This window comes from Pseudophryne corroboree, unplaced genomic scaffold (genome assembly GCF_028390025.1).
Source record: "Pseudophryne corroboree isolate aPseCor3 unplaced genomic scaffold, aPseCor3.hap2 scaffold_578, whole genome shotgun sequence".
Classification (NCBI taxonomy): Eukaryota; Metazoa; Chordata; class Amphibia; order Anura; family Myobatrachidae; genus Pseudophryne; species Pseudophryne corroboree.
In genome coordinates, this window is record NW_026970177.1 from 144,531 (window position 1) to 165,324 (window position 20,794).

Here is a 20,794-nt window from a genome sequence, read left to right on the forward strand (position 1 = left end):
GTGCTTCCTAGCTGTTTTTTTATAAAATCACATAATCAAATCTAACTCTGATTACATCAGAGAAGGCCAGGTACCCTACACCATAAGAGGGGGTTTGCAATTTTGACTTGTCTACTTAAATATCACCAAAATCTGATCACAAGGTCAATTACGTCCCTGGGTGGGATTGAACCACCAACCTTTTGATTAATAGCTGAACACACTAACCGATTGCGCCACAGAGACACTTTGCAAAAAGTACATACTGACAAAGACTAATAAGCATTCATCTAGAACGTTTCCTAGAAAAACTTTAAAAAGTTAATAATCTGGAGAGTTTTTGTAAGATGTTTCTTCCAGCAACCAATGAAGAAACACATTGGTACTTTCGCATGATGAGTGAGTGCTTCAGGATCTCTTGCACTTACATGTGCAGCAGAGTACTGCAATGGAAGCATGCTGGGCCCATAACCCAGAGGTAGGCAGATTGAAACTATCCTTTGCTATATGCATTTTTTTTGTTCATTAAAGTAATCCAAAACTGGGATTGATATTTTAGCTTTTATTTTTACTTAAAGTACAATAACTTTTACCATTTTAATTTGTTTTAATAGTATATTGACAGTATTGTTTTCTTTCAAAAATCCACTTAATTTTCTTTACCCTATTATTAAAATGGTAATTGACAAAAACAAACTACATTGTCACCAGAAGAGCAATACAAAATGTACAAGTGATATATTAAAATCATCTTTCCAGCTTGAATTTCAATGATGCATTGGGGCAACAATTTTGTGAGAAACATCTTCACCCTTAAATAAATATTTTCTTAATTCCTTACCTGTGTGCTAATTAGATATCACCTTGTTTTCACATTAAACAGACTTCCACATGAGAAAGCAGCAAGGATGCAGTGGCGTTAATGTTTCCTGGTGTCAACCTGTATTATTTCAGTAGATATTGAAATGAGGATGCATCTTGCTGCCTTTCCAATGAAGCAAGTTTAATTTAGTAATAGGTGAAAAACCATCCCTACAAAGATGTTAATCAGATACTTGGCTTTGTGGACACTTTTCAGAGAACAAATTTGTTAGCATAAAAATAAAGCCAGAAAATGAAGAGCTATTTAATCACTCAATTGGATTTTTTTGCCAGCATATTTCTTTTTCTCTGCAACCCACTGCTAAATTGTGCTTCCTAGCTGTTTTTATAAAATCACTGAATCAAATCTAACTCTGATTACATCAGAGAAGGCCAGGTACCCTACACCATAACAGGGGTTTTCGAAATTTTGACTTGTCTACTTAAAGATCACCAAAATCTGATAACAAGGTCAATTACATCCCTGGGTGGGATTGAACCACCAACCTTTTGGTTAATAGCCGTACACACTAACTGATTGCACCTCAGCGACACTTTGCAAAAGTACATACTGACAAAGGCTAATAAGCATTCATCTAGAACGTTTCCTATAAAAACTTTAAATAGTCAATAATCTGGAGAGTTTTTGTAAGATGTTTCTTCCATCAACCAATGAAGAAACACATTGGTACTTTCCCATAATGAGTGAGTGCTTCAGGATCTCTTGCACTTACATGTGCAGCAGAGTACTGTAATGGAAGCATGCTGGGTCCATAACCCAGAGGTAGGCAGATTGAAACTATCCTCTGCTATATGCATTTTTTTTGTTCATTAAAGTAATCCAAAACTGGGATTGATATTTTTGCTCTTTTATTTTTACTTAAAGTACAATAACTTTTACCATTTTAATTTGTTTTAATAGTATATTGACAGTATTGTTTTCTTTAAAAAATCCACTTAATTTTCTTTACCCGATTATTAAAATGGTAATTGACAAAAACAAACTACATTGTCACCAGAAGAGCAATACAAAATGTTCAAGTGATATATTAAAATCATCTTTCCAGCTTGGATTTCAATGATGCATTGGGGCAACGATTTTGTGAGAAACATCTTCACCCTTAAATAAAGATTTTCTTAATTCCTTACCTGTGTGCTAATTAGATATCACCTTGTTTTCACATTAAACAGACTTCCCCATGAGGAAGCAGCAAGGATGCAGTGACGTTTCCTTGTGTCAACCTGTATTATTTCAGTAGACATTGAAATGAGGATGCATCTTTGATGCCTTTCCAATTAAGCATTTTTAATTCAGTAATAGGTGAAAAACCATTCCTACAAAGGTGTTAATCAGAGACTTGGCTTTGTGGACACTTTTCAGAGAGCAAATTTGTTAGCATAAACATAAAATCAGAAAATGAAGAGCTGTTTAATCACTCAATTGGATTTTTCTGCCAGCATTTTTCTTTTTCTCTGCAACCCACTGCTAAATTGTGCTTCCTAGCTGTTTTTTTATAAAATCACTTAATCAAATCTAACTCTGATTACATCAGAGAAGGCCAGGTACCCTACACAATAAGAGGGGGTTTGCAATTTTGACTTGTCTACTTAAATATCACCAAAATCTGATCACAAGGTCAATTACGTCCCTGGGTGGGATTGAACCACCAACCTTTTGATTAATAGCTGAACACACTAACCGATTGCGCCACAGAGACACTTTGCAAAAAGTACATACTGACAAAGACTAATAAGCATTCATCTAGAACGTTTCCTAGAAAAACTTTAAAAAGTCAATAATCTGGAGAGTTTTTGTAAGATGTTTCTTCCAGCAACCAATGAAGAAACACATTGGTACTTTCGCATGATGAGTGAGTGCTTCAGGATCTCTTGCACTTACATGTGCAGCAGAGTACTGCAATGGAAGCATGCTGGGCCCATAACCCAGAGGTAGGCAGATTGAAACTATCCTTTGCTATATGCATTTTTTTTTGTTCATTAAAGTAATCCAAAACTGGGATTGATATTTTAGCTTTTATTTTTACTTAAAGTACAATAACTTTTACCATTTTAATTTGTTTTAATAGTATATTGACAGTATTGTTTTCTTTCAAAAATCCACTTAATTTTCTTTACCCTATTATTAAAATGGTAATTGACAAAAACAAACTACATTGTCACCAGAAGAGCAATACAAAATGTACAAGTGATATATTAAAATCATCTTTCCAGCTTGAATTTCAATGATGCATTGGGGCAACAATTTTGTGAGAAACATCTTCACCCTTAAATAAAGATTTTCTTAATTCCTTACCTGTGTGCTAATTAGATATCACCTTGTTTTCACATTAAACAGACTTCCACATGAGAAAGCAGCAAGGATGCAGTGGCGTTAATGTTTCCTGGTGTCAACCTGTATTATTTCAGTAGATATTGAAATGAGGATGCATCTTGCTGCCTTTCCAATGAAGCAAGTTTAATTTAGTAATAGGTGAAAAACCATCCCTACAAAGATGTTTATCAGATATTTGGCTTTGTGGACACTTTTCAGAGAACAAATTTGTTAGCATAAAAGTAAAGCCAGAAAATGAAGAGCTGTTTAATCACTCAATTGGATTTTTTTGCCAGCATATTTCTTTTTCTCTGCAAACCACTGCTAAATTGTGCTTCCTAGCTGTTTTTATAAAACCACTGAATCAAATCTAACTCTGATTACATCAGAGAAGGCCAGGTGCCCTACACCATAACAGGGGTTTTTGAAATTTTGACTTGTCTACTTAAAGATCACCAAAATCTGATAACAAGGTCAATTACGTCCCTGGGTGGGATTGAACCACCAACCTTTTGGTTAATAGCCGTACACACTAACTGATTGCGCCACAGCGACACTTTGCAAAAGTACATACTGACAAAGGCTGATAAGCATTCATCTAGAACTTTTCCTAGAAAAACTTTAAATAGTCAATAATCTGGAGAGTTTTTGTAAGATGTTTCTTCCATCAACCAATGAAGAAACACATTGGTACTTTCCCATGATGAGTGAGTGCTTCAGGATCTCTTGCAATTACATGTGCAGCAGAGTACTGTAATGGAAGCATGCTGGGTCTATAGCCCAGAGGTAGGCAGATTGAAACTATCCTCTGCTATATGCATTTTTTTTTGTTAATTAAAGTAATCCAAAACTGGGATTGATATTTTTGCTCTTTTATTTTTACTTAAAGTACAATAACGTTTACCATTTTAATTTGTTTTAATAGTATATTGACAGTATTGTTTTCTTTCAAAAATCCACTTAATTTTCTTTACCCGATTATTAAAATGGTAATTGACAAAAATAAACTGATGAGGATACTACTGCAGTCTTTGTTTTGTCTGTACCCGCTGAAAGAGCAGCAAAAGGTGGAGATCTTGATGGGACAGTTGAAAGGGCTTGCACTTAGAGAGGTTACTTCTTGGCCTACTGAAGAGAAGAAGACTGTGGACCAGATCCTCAACAGGCTTGCTACCACATTTGACAGAAGGACAGTGTCAGAACTTAAAATGCACTTCTTTGCTCGAAAGCAACAACCAGGAGAGTCACTACGGGGCTATGCCCTCAGCTTGCAGGAAGCACTCAGAGATGTTCAGCAAGCAGACCCTGAGGAAGTGCATGACAAAGAGAAAATGTTATTGGACCAGTTCACTGAAGGTGCAAGGGGCGAATTTGTAAAAACTCAGCTGCGACTATTGAGATTGCAGAAGCCTGGAAGCACATTCCTGGATTTTAAAGAGGCTGCGATTAAAGTTCTAGGCTCTAGTCTTACTTCAGGGGCTATTCCACAAGAGTCTATTCCAGAGATGCCACGGTATCAAGAGAATTCTGATGCCCAGGAGTCAAGTTTTAAAGGAGCTACTTACCCACCTACAGTAAAAGGAGTGACAGTGCCATGTTCAAAGACATGCATATTTGACTCTTCTAGTGAGTTACGAGGTCAGCTGGCTGAACTGACACGTGGTGTGACAGAGATGCGCAGAGACCTGCAGATTCTGAAGAGACAGCAGGCACTGCTCCATGAAGAAATGGAATGGTGCCAGGAGAGGAGACCACTGAACAGTTCCCAATGGGACCTACATAGAAACATGGAGACACTTTTTTCCAACCACTTTGCCTCCCAAAGGCGACCCATTTTTCAAAGCTGTGAAGGAAGCGGACAAATTAAGAGAGAATTTGAGCAGCCAGATCATTTAAACTCCAAATTCATGTGGTTAACCCGTTATGTTAGCCAATGCCCGGTGGTTCAAGTTTGCATCAATGGAGTCTCAATGCCCGCTCTCTTAGACACTGGATCACAAGTGACCACAATACAAGCAACACAGTTTGAGCAGCATTGGACTGAGGAACAGATGTTTCCGTCAACTTCCACATTGATAAACCCGATTGCAAGCAATGGGCACTGCATCCCTTGCAAAGGATACTGGGAAGCTGAAATTCAAATCGGATGAACAGTGCTACCACAGCAAGGCTTCATCATCACCACTGCCCAAGATGATGGATTGCCTCCAGTGATAGTGGGCATGAATGTGTTGCGGAACTGCTGTGAGGAGCTCGTAGCAGCACTCCAAGGAGAGTTTCAAACTGACAAGCTCCAGGAGAAACAAGGCCTTCAACCTGGGATAGCCAAACAAAAGGGAAGAATGATAACAGAATTATCTGTAAGAGAGGAACATGAAAAAAATAAGGCTAGCCAAATAATGATAGAAATGCCCATCTCCAGTGTCCAGATTATCCGAAAGAATGCTTCAATGTTAGGCATGAATAATATAGCATCCAGTTCTAGAAACTGTGAGCAACCTATTCAAGGAACCAGTTTTGACCACCTGCAAGATAAAAGTCAGATGATAAGACACCTCAAAGCCTTACTGAAGACTGGGAAATACCTGACCAAGCGACAAAGGCAAGAATCCTCGCCAGAACTCCTGAAGTTGTTGAGACAGCGAGAAAGGCTGTTTGAAGAGAAAGGACAGTTGGTTCGATGTAGTGAAGATCCTAATACTCATTATAGGATCAGTCAACTTGTAATTCCAAGACAAAGTGCTTGTTATGTGCTTGAAGAATATCACGACAAGTCAGGTCACCCTGGGTGCAAAAGGATGGAAACAAGCATCTGGAAAAAGTTCTTTTGGGTTGAAATGAGGGAAGACATCAAGAGATGGTGCCGAAACTGTCCAACCTGTTCTGTAAGAAGAACCTTGCTGCCTCTTTCTCTCCAGAATCCATTGTCCCAAACCAGCTGTGATACTGAATCCCAAGATGGAATGGAAGAGGCTCATAAAATGTATTTACAGCAGACTAAGGTGGTTTGTCACCGACAAGGAGGCAAGAAGACTAGGGCTTGCAAAACAGAAAACCACCATAGTCAGCTGCAGTTTTGTACAGCATGTCCCAAAGACAGTTTAGAAAGAGTTCAATACTCATCCATGGCAGGGGGGTTGAGGTTTCCTAGACAAACTTTTCAAGACCATATACTGTCCAGATTTCAACCGATTGCTCCAGGAGCATGTGTTAATGTACTATAGCACAAAAGGAATTATACCTATCAGATACTGATGTTAAAAATGTTGATACATGTTAATGTTTCAGACATAAACTGTGTTCACTAATGAATGTGACTGGATATAGTGAGAAGTTTATATAGGGATAAAACCAAAATGCGTGAGGACACGCATGTTTTGAGGGGGGGGGGGCACGTGTGATATCCCATAACAACAAGGACATTTTTGACAACAGTGTAGTTGCCTGTGCCATTTTAAATAAAGTTTATTTAAAAGAAAATTGAACAGCAGTTTGAGAAGTCAGTTGGAGCCATGGTGAGGAAAGAGCTGGCGACGCCATTACGCAGAGATGAGCAGCTGAGAGAGGGGAGACAAATAAGCTGAAAATTGCATGAGAGAGTAAGCAGTAGTGCAAAATACAGCAGTGGAAGTGCAGCAATTAACAAGTAAGAACGCCATGACACTCTCAGCCAAGAGAGTGCACAGCAAGTGTCAGAGACAGGAGAGTATAAAGCCTTTATACCAATGCTGACTGGCCTACATCTGAGGGGAAACTGCCTCAGAAACATCTATTGACTGGGTGAGATAAATCCATATTTATATTGAAACCTACTCCACTGCAAAGGACATTATCCTATATTTACTATACCTATGCAGCGATTTACATGGGAAGCAGCTCCAGTTTGTTTTAAACAATCATCTTTACTACACAGAGCTACAATATTTTGTTCACAGCTAAAGGAGACAATAGCTGCATATAACTATGTAACAACATAACCGGGCCCCAACGTGCACATAGAGACTCCCTGCTGTGACACCAATGTTATCTGGGACTTAAATATTGTCTGCATAAGTTGATTTCTATTACTAAGCAACATAGTATTAATCTCAGATTTAGTTATATTACCATTTGTGTAATGACTTAAAGTGTATATGGTGTCTGTGTTTAAGTTGCTTGAATCAAATCTTTCCCTTCCCTACTGTAATCAGTTCCTTTTCTGAGTTATGTGGTAAACCATTTATTCTTTCATACAAAGCCCTGCCTGCCTTTCTTTGTGTCTGGGGAAACCTTGCCTCTCTGCCAGGAATAGAGAAGAGCTGCTGCTGAAGGAGGAATAGTCCATCAAGGTATCCCTGACCTGTTCCACATAGTTTACACACTTGTTATACCGGGGTGTTACATTGTGTGTGACTGACCTTAGGAAGAAACCGGAGCCTCCGCTGCAGTGACCCAGCAACCAGGGCACGGGAGTATACAGCGCCGCTGGGAGTGATGAAGCTGCAGTAAAGATGTCTATTAGACCTAGCCTGCTGCAGCCCTTGTAGATTCTCATAAAAAAAGTTCTTCTTTTCTTGTCAAAATTAATAGCTAAGAATAGGCTGCTTGAGGCAGGCCCCTGTTAAGTGGCCTGCTACTGAAGGCAACAACTACAAACTGAGCTCCCTGTTCATGGAAGCGGGGTTATAGAGGAGAATGCGCTGAGCATCTTGGGAACAGTCAAAAGCTTTGAGCCGGTTGGTGCCTCAGATCAAGATCCTACTCTACACCCCAATGTGAATCCTTGTGGAGTCCAGTGTACCCCACAGAAGAAATTAATGTGTCACACCCATTGGCAGCAACCTTAGAATAGCTGCTGACGGGCACAATTGAGAAAGGAAGGGGGGGGGACATTTGAATCCAGCACATAGATGCAATTCAAATATGTAATTTGAACCTTCCTATTTTAAAATATAATGGATGAACCTCACCCTGTGAGAACAATCTTCATGATATAGAGATCTCATATGCAAAATAAGTATGAGTTGGGATAGGGCTGGGGAGGGTGGCTGCTCGGGCAGCCCCTCCCCCGTCAAGTTAAGGAGATTCAACTGAGGAAGCACAAGGGAACTCTCGTCTGGTGACAACAACTGCAGGGAGACCACATCTTTTCAGATGAACATGGGAGGGCGGAAGGCTGCCTAATACTGAAGCACCATCAAATATCAAACCATATGCAATAACTAGTACAAGCATTCCTGGGGGAAGGTCTGCAGGAGACGAATTTGCATACGGTGATGTCATCCAAGCAGTGGGCCAAAGTTGGCTGGAACCCTCATCTGCATATGAAAAGAGAAAAGGGTTATGCAGGGCATGGTGGCCTTTTGCGGCACTTGGCTGACCCCTAGTTTGCATTAAACACCTCCACCCTCCTTCGGTGTGGGGCTCATGTTAGCCCAAAGCTTTATTGAAAGACTGACACATATAAGGGGAGGATTAATAAATAGAAAGACATCCTTTACTATAGAATGTAGTCCAATCCGGTATTTCAACTCTTCCACAATTGAAAAACGGATAGTGTTCCCAAGCCTTCCATCCTGGAATATCTTTGGTCTTTCGCCAATGAAGAAAACAATCCCTCCCTCCAGCAGACCCTTCAACCACGATACAAGATCACAGCCAAAAGGCCGAGAAGCAACTACACTTGAGCTTAACAAAAATGGCTAAAACTTAGTGGAGGAAAGTGCAGTGCACCAAAACATAAGCTGACACAATCATGGAGAATGCGCCAGCATATATGCTCTTCTATCTATATTTTGCAAACCTGCTCTTGTCCCCTCCAGCTGCTCTATGTAGATTTAACGTCTGGCAAGGTGCATAACCCACTGACAAGCAGGCACACTCCTGCATGAGTTTTCTCTCTCACTAGCTGGATGATACACAATCATTTGCATGCGCTCCACTTCCGACACACCACCCACCCAACCACCCAGTCACCAGAGCCACCCACAAGCCAACTGGCTCCGTGATTTAATTTGCACAGTGTAGTCATCGAGGCAGCATGTCCTTCTCAATGGAAGGATCTCTGGTTCCATGGAATCTTCCGCATTGGAATGCTGCGGAACAAAAAGGATTTAAATATTCAGCTTGCTAGCATTCAATGTACCTGCGGCTTGGCTCTAGCACATGGGTCTTCATCCTGTGGCCCTCCAGCTGCTGTGAAACTACACATCCCAGCATGCCCTGCCACAGTTTTGCTATTAAGGTATGCTAAAACTGAGGCAGGGCATGGTGGGATGTGTAGTTCCACAGCAGCTGGAGGGTCGCAGGTTGAAGACCCATGTTTTAGCATGCCTGTTCTATGATGCATGTTCCATTATGTCACAATCAGCTTGGAATGGGGTGTCTAGCAGGCATTTGCTGACAGCCACTTGAGGGAGACACACATCAGGAGATGCAGCATATCGGAGGTCTTCGATGCCTTTCCAGCAAATGCACACCACCTGCTGCTGGTCTGGACACAAAACAATGCCCACAATCGAAGTCCCAAAATGCCCAACTACAGGATTCATGTAAGTAGTGAATTTAGGAATGAATTTAGAAGTAGGAAATTAAGTTAGTTCACAAGTACATTCAAATTCAGATCTAAAGACTAAACACAAAACACAAAATAAGACTCCACAGAGCATTTATCAGGTGTCTTTATCAATTGTTGCATTTAAAAAATCAAGCAATTAGGGAACACAATGTTGCGACAATGTAACCCTATTTGCAAAATAGTACTAAATAAGTTTGTCGATGTAAGACATTTGCAAAGGCGCAAACAAAACACGCTGGAAAATGCAACTGAATCTGTTTTTGGAGGTTAGAAAAGATGCAGGATCAAGTAGCTCAATGGGTAGGGTGTTTGATTAGAATTCAACAGGTTATAGGTTTGAATCCTGGGTATGATAGTTTGAGGTGTTATTTAGTAAAGCATGTTTATATATTAGTCACACATGGCTTACTTGTACAAATGGCATGTCACCAGTTAGTGCTGACTGCTGATATGCCATTTGCACAAACATGCCATGTGTGACTGTATATGCATTTAAGGAGGGCACCCCGGCAATACCACAAACCATTGAGTGTCAAGTATACTAGATATATCTTCATATCTCATGTGCTTTCTCTGAGACCAATCTTGTTATGCCCCTTCCCCACAAGGCATGCACCTTTTGTCCATATTGCAAAAATGGGGAGGGGGGGGGGCATATAATTCTCTGTCACAGGGCACCAAAAAGTCTAGTTATGGCTCTGGTATGCATTATGTAATCTGGCAGACCATCTCTCCTTTACTTGACAGAGATGTGCCTGAGCAGCGGCCCTCCCCAGCCCTATCCCAAATCATACTTATTTTGCATAGGAGATACCATGGTCATGAAGATTGTTCTCCCAGGGTGAGGTTCATTCATTGCATTCTGGGTATGCTGACCCCTGTGATTTCCCCAAATGTGGGAAACTCGACTGCATTATTTGTGGTAGTGGGGGACTGTGTTTGTGCTTTCCTCTGGTCAGCTCTGGTAAAAGTCAGATTTCTTTGTCTCAGATCTTCCTCTAGCCTTGTTCTTCTTCCGAGAGTTCCCTTGTGCTGCCCCAGTTGGATCTCCTTCACTTGACAGGGGGGTACCCGAGCAGCGACCCTCCCCAGCTCTAGCCCAACTCCTACTTACCTGCCAGGTGAGATACTATGATCATGAAGGTGCTTCTCCCAGGGCAAGGCTCACCCATTGCACTCTGGGTGTGCTGCTCCTGCGATTTCCCCAAATGTGGGAAACTTGACTGCATAATTTGTGTTTCCCCTGGTCGGTTCTCGTATAATTCAGATCTCTTTGTCTCAGGTCTCTCTCCAGCCTAGTTTGCTGTCTGTTTCCACTTCTCTTTTCTTGAGCCGCTCCCTTCTATACCCTTGCGCACTATCCTTACTTCTCCCGTCTGCTTACTTTGTGCCTTCCAATGCACAATGCAAACTACAGGTAGTGCTGCAGGTCCCACACCCTTTTACTTGCCGTACAGAGCAGCTCTGGAGCTGTTACAGAGCCCAGCTACTGCAAGAAATCAGCTTGAATGATTCAGGGGCTGAGGCATAGCCAACATGAGCCCCACACCGAAGGAGGGTGGAGATGTTTAATGCGAACTAGGGGTCATCCAAGCGCCGCAAAAGGCCGCCATGCCCTGCACGCCCCTTTTCTCTTTTCACATGCAGATGAGGGTTGAAGCCAACTTTGACCCACTGCTTGGATGACATCACCATATGCAAATCCATCTGCTGCAGGCCTTCCCCCAGGAATGCTTGCACTAGTTGTTGCATTTGGTTTGTTGTTTGGGGGTGCTTCAGTATTAAGCAGCCTTCTGCCCTCCCATGTTCATCTGAAAATATGTGTTCTCCCTGCAGTTGTTGTCCCCAGATGAGAGTTCCCTTGTGCTGCCTCAGTTGAATCTCCTTTACTTGACAGAGATGTGCCTGAGCAGCGGCCCTCCCCAGCCCTATCCCAAATCATACTTATTTTGCATAGGCGATACCATGGTCATGAAGATTGTTTTCCCAGGGTGAGGTTCATTCATTGCATTCTGGGTATGCTGACCCCTGTGATTTCCCCAAATGTGGGAAACTCGACTGCATTATTTGTGGTAGTGGGGGACTGTGTTTGTGCTTTCCTCTGGTCAGCTCTGGTAAAAGTCAGATTTCTTTGTCTCGGATCTTCCTCTAGCCTTGTTCTTCTTTCGAGAGTTCCCTTGTGCTGCCTCAGTTGGATCTCCTTCACTTGACAGGGGGGTACCCGTGCAGCGACCCTCCCCAGCTCTAGCCCAAATCCTACTTACCTGCCAGGTGAGATACTATGATCATGAAGGTGCTTCTCCCAGGGCAAGGCTCACCCATTGCACTCTGGGTGTGCTGCTCCTGCGATTTCCCCAAATGTGGGAAACTTGACTGCATAATTTGTGTTTCCCCTGGTCGGCTCTCGTATAATTCAGATCTCTTTGTCTCAGGTCTCTCTCCAGCCTAGTTTGCTGTCTGTTTCCACTTCTATTTTCTTGAGCTGCTCCCTTCTATGCCATTGGGCACTATCCTGACTTCTCCCGTCTGCTTACTTTGTGCCTTCCAATGCACAATGCAAACTACAGGTAGTGCTGCAGGGCCCACACCCTTTTACTTGCCGTACAGAGCAGCTCTAGAGCTGTTACAGTGCCCAGCTGCTGCAAGAAATCAGCTTGTATGCTTCAGGGCCTGGGGTATAGCCAACATGAGCCCCACACCGAAGGAGGGTGGAGGTGTTTAATGCGAACTAGGGGTCATCCAAGCACCGCAAAAGGCCGCCATGCCCTGCACGCCCCTTTTCTCTTTTCATATGCAGACGAGGGTTGAAGCCAACTTTGACCCACTGCTTGGATGACATCACCATATGCAAATCCATCTGCTGCAGGCCTTCCCCGAGGAATGCTTGCACTAGTTGTTGCATTTGGTTTGTTGTTTGGGGGTGCTTCAGTATTAGGCAGCCTTCTGCCCTCCCATGTTCATCTGAAAATATGTGTTCTCCCTGCAGTTGTTGTCCCCAGATGAGAGTTCCCTTGTGCTGCCTCAGTTGAATCTCCTTTACTTGACAGAGATGTGCCTGAGCAGCGGCCCTCCCCAGCCCTATCCCAAATCATACTTATTTTGCATAGGAGATACCATGGTCATGAAGATTGTTCTCCCAGGGTGAGGTTCATTCATTGCATTCTGGGTATGCTGACCCCTGTGATTTCCCCAAATGTGGGAAACTCGACTGCATTATTTGTTGTAGTGGGGGACTGTGTTTGTGCTTTCCTCTGGTCAGCTCTGGTAAAAGTCAGATTTCTTTGTCTCAGATCTTCCTCTAGCCTTGTTCTTCTTTCGAGAGTTCCCTTGTGCTGCCTCAGTTGGATCTACTTCACTTGACAGGGATGTGCCCGAGCAGCGACCCTCCCCAGCTCTAGCCCAACTCCTACTTACCTGCCTGGTGAGATACTATGATCATGAAGGTGCTTCTCCCAGGGCAAGGCTCACCCATTGCACTCTGGGTGTGCTGCCCCTGCGATTTCCCCAAATGTGGGAAACTTGACTGCAAAATTTGTGTTTCCCCTGGTCGGCTCTCGTATAATTCAGATTTCTTTGTCTCGGGTCTCTCTACAGCCTAGTTTGCTGTCTGTTTCCACTTCTTTTTTCTTGAGCCCCTCCCTTTTATACCCTTGTGCACTATCCTGACTTCTCCTCCTCTCTGCTTACTTTGTGCCTACCAATGCACAATGCAAACTACAGGTAGTGCTGCAGGGCCCACACCCTTTTACTTGCCTTACAGAGCAGCTCTGGAGCTGTTACAGTGCCAAGCTGCTGCAAGAAATCAGCTTGAATGCTTCAGGGGCTGGGGCATGGCCAACATGAGACCAACACCGAAGGAGGGTGGGGGTGTTTAATGCAAACTAAGGGTCATCCAAGCGCCGCTAAAGGCCGCCATGCCCTGCACGCCCCTTTTCTCTTTTCATATGCAGACGAGGGTTGAAGCCAACTTTGACCCACTGCTTGGATGACATCACCATATGCAAATCCATCTGCGGCAGGCCTTCCCCCAGGAATGCTTGCACTAGTTGTTGCATTTGGTTTGTTGTTTGGGGGTGCTTCAGTATTAGGCAGCCTTCTGCCCTCCCATGTTCATCTGAAAATATGTGTTCTCCCTGCAGTTGTTGTCCCCAGATGAGAGTTCCCTTGTGCTGCCTCAGTTGAATCTCCTTTACTTGACAGAGATGTGCCTGAGCAGCGGCCCTCCCCAGCCCTATCCCAAATCATACTTATTTTGCATAGGAGATACCATGGTCATGAAGATTATTCTCCCAGGGTGAGGTTCATTCATTGCATTCTGGGTATGCTGACCCCTGTGATTTCCCCAAATGTGGGTAACTCGACTGCATTATTTGTGGTAGTGGGGGACTGTGTTTGTGTTTTCCTCTGGTCAGCTCTGGTAAAAGTCAGATTTCTTTGTTTCAGATCTTCCTCTAGCCTTGTTCTTCTTTCGAGAGTTCTCTTGTGCTGCCTCAGTTGGATCTCCTTCACTTGACAGGGGGGTGCCCGAGCAGCGACCCTCCCCAGCTCTAGCCCAACTCCTACTTACCTGCCAGGTGAGATACTATGATCATGAAGGTGCTTCTCCCAGGGCAAGGCTCACCCATTGCACTCTGGGTGTGCTGCCCCTGCGATTTCCCCAAATGTGGGAAACTTGACTGCATAATTTGTGTTTCCCCTGGTCGGCTATCATATAATTCAGATCTCTTTGTCTCAGGTCTCTCTCCAGCCTAGTTTGCTGTCTGTTTCCACTTCTCTTTTCTTAAGCCGCTCCATTCTATGGCCTTGCGCACTATCCTTACTACTCCCGTCTGCTTACTTTGTGCCTTCCAATGCACAATGCAAACTACAGGTAGTGCTGCAGGGCCCACACCCTTTTACTTGCCGTACAGAGCAGCTCTGGAGCTGTTACAGTGCCCAGCTACTGCAAGAAATCAGCTTGAATGCTTCAGGGGCTGGGGCATAGCCAACATGAGCCCCACACCAAAGGAGGGTGGAGGTGTTTAATGCGAACTAGGGGTCATCCAAGCGCCGCAAAAGGCCGCCATGCCCTGCACGCCCCTTTTCTGTTTTCATATGCAGACGAGGGTTGAAGCCAACTTTGACCCACTGCTTGGATGACATCACCATATGCAAATCCATCTGCTGCAGGCCTTCCCCCAGGAATGCTTGCACTAGTTGTTGCATTTGGTTTGTTGTTTGGGGGTGCTTCAGTATTAGGCAGCCTTCTGCCCTCCCATGTTCATCTGAAAATATGTGTTCTCCCTGCAGTTGTTGTCCCCAGATGAGAGTTCCCTTATGCTGCCTCAGTTGAATCTCCTTTACTTGACAGAGATGTGCCTGAGCAGCGGCCCTCCCCAGCCCTATCCCAAATCATACTTATTTTGCATAGGAGATACCATGGTCATGAAGATTATTCTCCCAGTGTGAGGTTCATTCATTGCATTCTGGGTATGCTGACCCCTGTGATTTCCCCAAATGTGTGAAACTCGACAGCATTATTTGTGGTAGTGGGGGACTGTGTTTGTGTTTTCCTCTGGTCAGCTCAGGTAAAAGTCAGATTTCTTTGTCTCAGATCTTCCTCTAGCCTTGTTCTTCTTTCGAGAATTCCCTTGTGCTGCCTCAGTTGGATCTCCTTCACTTGACAGGGGGGTACCCGAGCAGCGACCCTCCCCAGCTCTAGCCCAACTCCTACTTACCTGCCAGGTGAGATACTATGATCACGTAGGTGCTTCTCCCAGGGCAAGGCTCACCCATTGCACTCTGGGTGTGCTGCTCCTGCGATTTCCGCAAATGTGGGAAACTTGACTGCATAATTTGTGTTTCCCCTGGTCGGCTCTCGTATAATTCAGATCTCTTTGTCTCAGGTCTCTCTCCAGCCTAGTTTGCTGTCTGTTTCCACTTCTCTATTCTTAAGTGCCTTCCAATGCACAATGCAAACTACAGGTAGTGCTGCAGGGCCCACACCCTTTTACTTGCCGTACAGAGCAGCTCTGGAGCTGTTACAGTGCCCAGCTGCTGCAAGAAATCAGCTTGAATGCTTCAGGGGCTGGGGCATAGCCAACATGAGCCCCACACCGAAGGAGGGTGGGGGTGTTTAATGCGAACTAAGGGTCATCCAAGCGCCGCAAAAGGCCGCCATGCCCTGCATACCCCTTTTCTCTTTTCATATGCAGATGAGGGTTCCAGCCAACTTTGGCCCACTGCTTGGATGACATCACCGTATGCAAATCCGTCTTCTGCAGAACGTCCCCCAGGAATGCTTGTACTAGTTGTTGCATTTGGTTTGTTGTTTGGGGGTGCTTCAGTATTAGGCAGCCTTCTGCCCTCCCATGTTCATCTGAAAATATGTGTTCTCCCTGCAGTTGTTGTCCCCAGATGGGAGTTCCCTTGTGCTGCCTCAGTTGAATCTCCTTTACTTGACAGAGATGTGCCTGAGCAGCGGCCCTCCCCAGCCCTATCCCAAATCATACTTATTTTGCATAGGAGATACCATGGTCATGAAGATTGTTCTCCGAGGGTGAGGTTCATTCATTGCATTTTGGGTATGCTGACCCCTGTGATTTCCCCAAATGTGGGAAACTCGACTGCATTATTTGTGGTAGTAGGGGACTGTGTTTGTGCTTTCCTCTGGTCAGCTCTGGTAAAAGTCAGATTTCTTTGTCTCAGATATTCCTCTAGCCTTGTTCTTCTTTCGAGAGTTCCCTTGTGCTGCCTCAGTTGGATCTCCTTCACTTGACAGGAGGGTACCCGAGCAGCAACCCTCCCCAGCTCTAGCCCAACTCCTACTTACCTGCCAGGTGAGATACTATGATCATGAAGGTGCTTCTCCCAGGGCAAGGCTCACCCATTGCACTCTGGGTGTGCTGCTCCTGCGATTTCCCCAAATGTGGGACACTTGACTGCATAATTTGTGTTTCCCCTGGTCGGCTCTCGTATAATTTAGATCTCTTTGTCTCAGGTCTCTCTCCAGCCTAGTTTGCTGCCTGTTTCCACTTCTCTTTTCTTGAGCCGCTCCCTTCTATGCCCTTGCGCACTATCCTGACTTCTCCCGTCTGCTTACTTTGTGCCTTCCAACGCACAATGCGAACTACAGGTAGTGCTGCAGGGCCCACACCCTTTTACTTGCCTTACAGAGCAGCTCTGGAGCAGTTACAGTGCCCAGCTGCTGCAAGAAATCAGCTTGAATACTTCAGGGGCTGGGGCATAGCCAACATGAGCCCCACACCGAAGGAGAATGGAGGTGTTTAATGCGAACTAGGGGTCATCCAAGCGCCGCAAAAGGCCGCCATTCCCTGCATAACCCTTATTCTCTTTTCATATGCAGATGAGGGTTCCAGCCAACTTTGGCCCACTGCTTGGATGACATCACCGTATGCAAATCCGTCTTCTGCAGACCTTCTCCCAGGAATGCTTTTACTAGTTGTTGCTTTTGTTTTGTTGTTTGGGGGTGCTTCAGTATTAGGCAGCCTTCTGCCCTCCCATGTTCATCTGAAAATATGTGTTCTCCCTGCAGTTGTTGTCCCCAGATGAGAGTTCCCTTGTGCTGCCTCAGTTGAATCTCCTTTACTTGACAGAGATGTGCCTGAGCAGCGGCCCTCCCCAGCCCTATCCCAAATCATACTTATTTTGCATAGGAGATACCATGGTCATGAAGATTGTTCTCCCAGGGTTAGGTTCATTCATTGCATTCTGGGTATGCTGACCCCTGTGATTTCCCCAAATGTGGGGAACTCAACTGCATTATTTGTGGTAGTGGGGGACTGTGTTTGTGCTTTCCTCTGGTCAGCTCTGGTAAAAGTCAGATTTCTTTGTCTCAGATCTTCCTCTAGCCTTGTTCTTCTTACGAGAGTTCCCTTGTGCTGCCTCAGTTGGATCTCCTTCACTTGACAGGTGGGTGCCCGAGCAGCGACCCTCCCCAGCTCTAGCCCAACTCCTACTTACCTGCCAGGTGAGATACTATGATCATGTAGGTGCTTCTCCCAGGGCAAGGCTCACCCAATGCACTCTGGGTGTGCTGCCCCTGCGATTTCCCCAAATGTGGGAAACTTGACTGCATAATTTGTGTTTCCCCTGGTCGGCTCTCATATAATTCAGATCTCTTTGTCTCAGGTCTCTCTCCAGCCTAGTTTGCTGTCTGTTTCCACGTCTTTTTTCTTAAGCCCCTCCCTTCTATACCCTTGTGGACTATCCTGACATCTCCTCCTGTCTGCTTACTTTGTGCCTTCCAATGCACAATGCAAACTACAGGTAGTGCTGCAGGGCCCACACCCTTTTACTTGCCTTACAGAGCAGCTCTGGAGCTGTTACAGTGCCCAGCTGCTGCAAGAAATCAGCTTGAATGCTTCAGGGGCTGGGGCATAGCCAACATGAGCCCCACACCGACGGAGGGTGGAGGTGTTTAATGCAAACTAAGGGTCATCCAAGCACCGCAAAAGGCCGCCATGCCCTGCATACCCCTTTTCTCTTTTCATATGCAGATGAGGGTTCCAGCCAACTTTGTCCCACTGCTTGGATGACATCACCGTATGCAAATCCGTCTTCTGCAGACCTTTTCCCAGGAATGCTTGTACTAGTTGTTGCATTTGGTTTGTTGTTTGGGGGTGCTTCAGTATTAGGCAGCCTTCTGCTCTCCCATTTTCATCTGAAAATATGTGTTCTCCCTGCAGTTGTTGTCCCCAGATGAGAGTTCCCTTGTGCTGCCTCAGTTGAATCTCCTTTACTTGACAGAGATGTGCCTGAGCAGCGGCCCTCCCCTGCCCTATCCCAAATCATACTTATTTTGCATAGGAGATAACATTATTATGAAGATTGTTCTCCCAGGGTGAGGTTCATTCATTGCATTCTGGGTATGCTGACCCTTGTGATTTCCCCAAATGTGGGAAACTCGACTGCATTATTTGTTGTAGTGGGGGACTGTGTTTGTGCTTTCCTCTGGTCAGCTCTGGTAAAAGTCAGATTTCTATGTCTCAGATCTTCATCTAGCCTTGTTCTTTTTTCGAGAGTTTCCTTGTGCTGCCTCAGTTGGATCTCCTTCACTTGACAGGGGGGTACCCGAGCACCAACCCTCCCCAGCTCTAGCCCAACTCCTACTTACCTGCCAGGTGAGATACCTTGATCAGGAAGGTGCTTCTCCCAGGGCAAGGCTCACCCAATGCACTCTGGGTGTGCTGCTCCTACGATTTCCCCAAATGTGGGACACTTGATTACATAATTTGTGTTTCCTCTGGTCGGCTCTCGTATAATTCAGATCTCTTTGTCTCAGGTCTCTCTCCAGCCTAGTTTGCTGTCTGTTTCCACTTCTCTTTTCTTGAGCCGCTCCCTTCTATGCCCTTGTGCACTATCCTGACTTCCCCGTCTGCTTACTTTGTGCCTTCCAACGCACAATGCAAACTACAGGTAGTGCTGCAGGGCCCACACCCTTTTACTTGCTTTACAGAGCAGCTCTGGAGCTGTTACAGTGCCCAGCTGCTGCAAGAAATCAGCTTGAATGCTTCAGGGGCTGGGGCATAGCCAACATGAGCCCCACACCGAAGGAGGGTGGAGGTGTTTAATGCGAACTAGGGGTCATCCAAGCGCCGCAAAAGGCAGCCATGCCCTGCACACCCCTTTTTTATTTTCATATGCAGACGAGGGTTGAAGCCAACTTTGACCCACTGCTTGGATGACATCACCATATGCAAATCCGTCTGCTGCAGGCCTTCCCCCAGGAATGCTTGCACTAGTAGTTGCATTTGGTTTGTTGTTTGGGGGTGCTTCAGTATTAGGCAGCCTTCTGCCCTCCCATGTTCATCTGAAAATATGTGTTCTCCCTGCAGTTGTTGTCCCCAGATGAGAGTTCCCTTGTGCTGCCTCAGTTGAATCTCCTTTACTTGACAGAGATGTGCCTGAGCAGCGGCCCTCCCCAGCCCTATCCCAAATCATACTTATTTTGCATAGGAGATACCATGGTCATGAAGATTGTTCTCCCAGGGTGAGGTTCATTCATTGCACTCTGGGTATGCTGACCCCTGTGATTTCCCCAAATGTGGGAAACTCGACTGCATTATTTGTGGTAGTGGGGGACTGTGTTTGTGCTTTCCTCTGGTCAGCTCTGGTAAAAGTCAGATTTCTTTGTCTCAGATCTTCCTCTAGCCTTGTTCTTCTTTCGAGAGTTCCCTTGTGCTGCCTCAGTTGGATCTCCTTCACTTGACAGGGGGTGCCCGAGCAGCAATCCTCCACAGCTCTAGCCCAACTCCTACTTACCTGCCAGGTGAGATACTATGATCTTCACTGTTAGGGCAATCAGGATGTGGAATTCCCTGCCAGGGAAGGTGGTAATGGCGGACTCTGTAATTGGATTTAAAAAAGGAATGAATACATTTCTGAATGAAAAAGCTATCCAAGGTTATAATACTTAAAATATCAACATGGTTAATCCGGGGGTAACATGAGTTATAGTAGCTAACTAGTCATAAAACATTATTCAGCAAGTATGTAGAATCATCACAACTTAAAACAGGTTGAACACGATGGGCAATTTGCCTCTATTCAACCTCAAAAACTATGTTACCATATGTTACTATATTACTATGTTACTGTAGTATACAGAACACCACAATGTAATGAGCAGTGATAGTGAGCACTGATGAGGATACTAGAACTGACACTGAGCAGCAAGATGCAGCACTGGACTATTAGTAATGTACTGTAGTATGCTGAGCACCACAATGCAGCACAAGACAATGAGCAGTGATACTGAGCACTGATGAGGATACTACTGAGAACTGACACTGAGCAGGAGAGACACACTACTAGTATTACTGAGCAGCAATAAGTAACCACTGATACTGAGCACTGATATTGAGATTTCCACTGAGAGAACATAGCCACGTCCTCTCCGCTCTCTCTTCAATGCACGAGTAAAAATGGCGGCAACGCGCAGCTCTTTATATGGAATCCGAATCTCGCGAGAATCCGACAGCGGGATGATGACATTTTCCCTTGTTCAGGTTTTCCGAGTCAGGCGGGAACAACCGAGCCTGCCTCGGACCAGTGTAAACCACGTG

General features: G+C 44.8%; 14 non-coding genes and 3 pseudogenes across 14 annotated transcripts; all 17 read left to right on the plus strand.

Moving 5' to 3' along the window:
- The first annotated feature begins 10,518 nt into the window (after nt 1-10,518).
- Nucleotides 10,519-10,682, plus strand: LOC135033979 (U1 spliceosomal RNA). The gene has a single exon (XR_010229286.1). It is a non-coding gene; the product is annotated as a U1 spliceosomal RNA (small nuclear RNA).
- A 152-nt stretch (nt 10,683-10,834) lies between these two features.
- On the plus strand, nt 10,835-10,997 carry LOC135033997 (U1 spliceosomal RNA). The gene has a single exon (XR_010229304.1). It is a non-coding gene; the product is annotated as a U1 spliceosomal RNA (small nuclear RNA).
- Nucleotides 10,998-11,668: 671 nt separating this feature from the next.
- Nucleotides 11,669-11,832, plus strand: LOC135033950 (U1 spliceosomal RNA). Its single transcript, XR_010229260.1, has one exon. It is a non-coding gene; the product is annotated as a U1 spliceosomal RNA (small nuclear RNA).
- A 152-nt stretch (nt 11,833-11,984) lies between these two features.
- LOC135034021 (U1 spliceosomal RNA) lies at nt 11,985-12,147 on the plus strand. The gene has a single exon (XR_010229328.1). It is a non-coding gene; the product is annotated as a U1 spliceosomal RNA (small nuclear RNA).
- A 671-nt stretch (nt 12,148-12,818) lies between these two features.
- Nucleotides 12,819-12,982, plus strand: LOC135034126 (U1 spliceosomal RNA). The gene has a single exon (XR_010229405.1). It is a non-coding gene; the product is annotated as a U1 spliceosomal RNA (small nuclear RNA).
- A 152-nt stretch (nt 12,983-13,134) lies between these two features.
- Nucleotides 13,135-13,297, plus strand: LOC135034064 (U1 spliceosomal RNA). The gene has a single exon (XR_010229353.1). It is a non-coding gene; the product is annotated as a U1 spliceosomal RNA (small nuclear RNA).
- Nucleotides 13,298-13,971: 674 nt separating this feature from the next.
- LOC135033972 (U1 spliceosomal RNA) lies at nt 13,972-14,135 on the plus strand. Its single transcript, XR_010229280.1, has one exon. It is a non-coding gene; the product is annotated as a U1 spliceosomal RNA (small nuclear RNA).
- Nucleotides 14,136-14,287: 152 nt separating this feature from the next.
- LOC135034032 (U1 spliceosomal RNA) lies at nt 14,288-14,429 on the plus strand (annotated as a pseudogene).
- Nucleotides 14,430-15,121: 692 nt separating this feature from the next.
- Nucleotides 15,122-15,285, plus strand: LOC135034000 (U1 spliceosomal RNA). Its single transcript, XR_010229307.1, has one exon. It is a non-coding gene; the product is annotated as a U1 spliceosomal RNA (small nuclear RNA).
- Nucleotides 15,286-15,437: 152 nt separating this feature from the next.
- Nucleotides 15,438-15,600, plus strand: LOC135034082 (U1 spliceosomal RNA). The gene has a single exon (XR_010229367.1). It is a non-coding gene; the product is annotated as a U1 spliceosomal RNA (small nuclear RNA).
- Nucleotides 15,601-16,215: 615 nt separating this feature from the next.
- LOC135034114 (U1 spliceosomal RNA) lies at nt 16,216-16,379 on the plus strand. Its single transcript, XR_010229393.1, has one exon. It is a non-coding gene; the product is annotated as a U1 spliceosomal RNA (small nuclear RNA).
- A 152-nt stretch (nt 16,380-16,531) lies between these two features.
- LOC135034048 (U1 spliceosomal RNA) lies at nt 16,532-16,673 on the plus strand (annotated as a pseudogene).
- A 693-nt stretch (nt 16,674-17,366) lies between these two features.
- On the plus strand, nt 17,367-17,530 carry LOC135034117 (U1 spliceosomal RNA). The gene has a single exon (XR_010229396.1). It is a non-coding gene; the product is annotated as a U1 spliceosomal RNA (small nuclear RNA).
- A 152-nt stretch (nt 17,531-17,682) lies between these two features.
- LOC135034075 (U1 spliceosomal RNA) lies at nt 17,683-17,824 on the plus strand (annotated as a pseudogene).
- Nucleotides 17,825-18,519: 695 nt separating this feature from the next.
- LOC135033987 (U1 spliceosomal RNA) lies at nt 18,520-18,683 on the plus strand. Its single transcript, XR_010229294.1, has one exon. It is a non-coding gene; the product is annotated as a U1 spliceosomal RNA (small nuclear RNA).
- A 152-nt stretch (nt 18,684-18,835) lies between these two features.
- LOC135034089 (U1 spliceosomal RNA) lies at nt 18,836-18,998 on the plus strand. The gene has a single exon (XR_010229371.1). It is a non-coding gene; the product is annotated as a U1 spliceosomal RNA (small nuclear RNA).
- A 670-nt stretch (nt 18,999-19,668) lies between these two features.
- Nucleotides 19,669-19,832, plus strand: LOC135034062 (U1 spliceosomal RNA). The gene has a single exon (XR_010229352.1). It is a non-coding gene; the product is annotated as a U1 spliceosomal RNA (small nuclear RNA).
- Nucleotides 19,833-20,794: the final 962 nt, after the last annotated feature.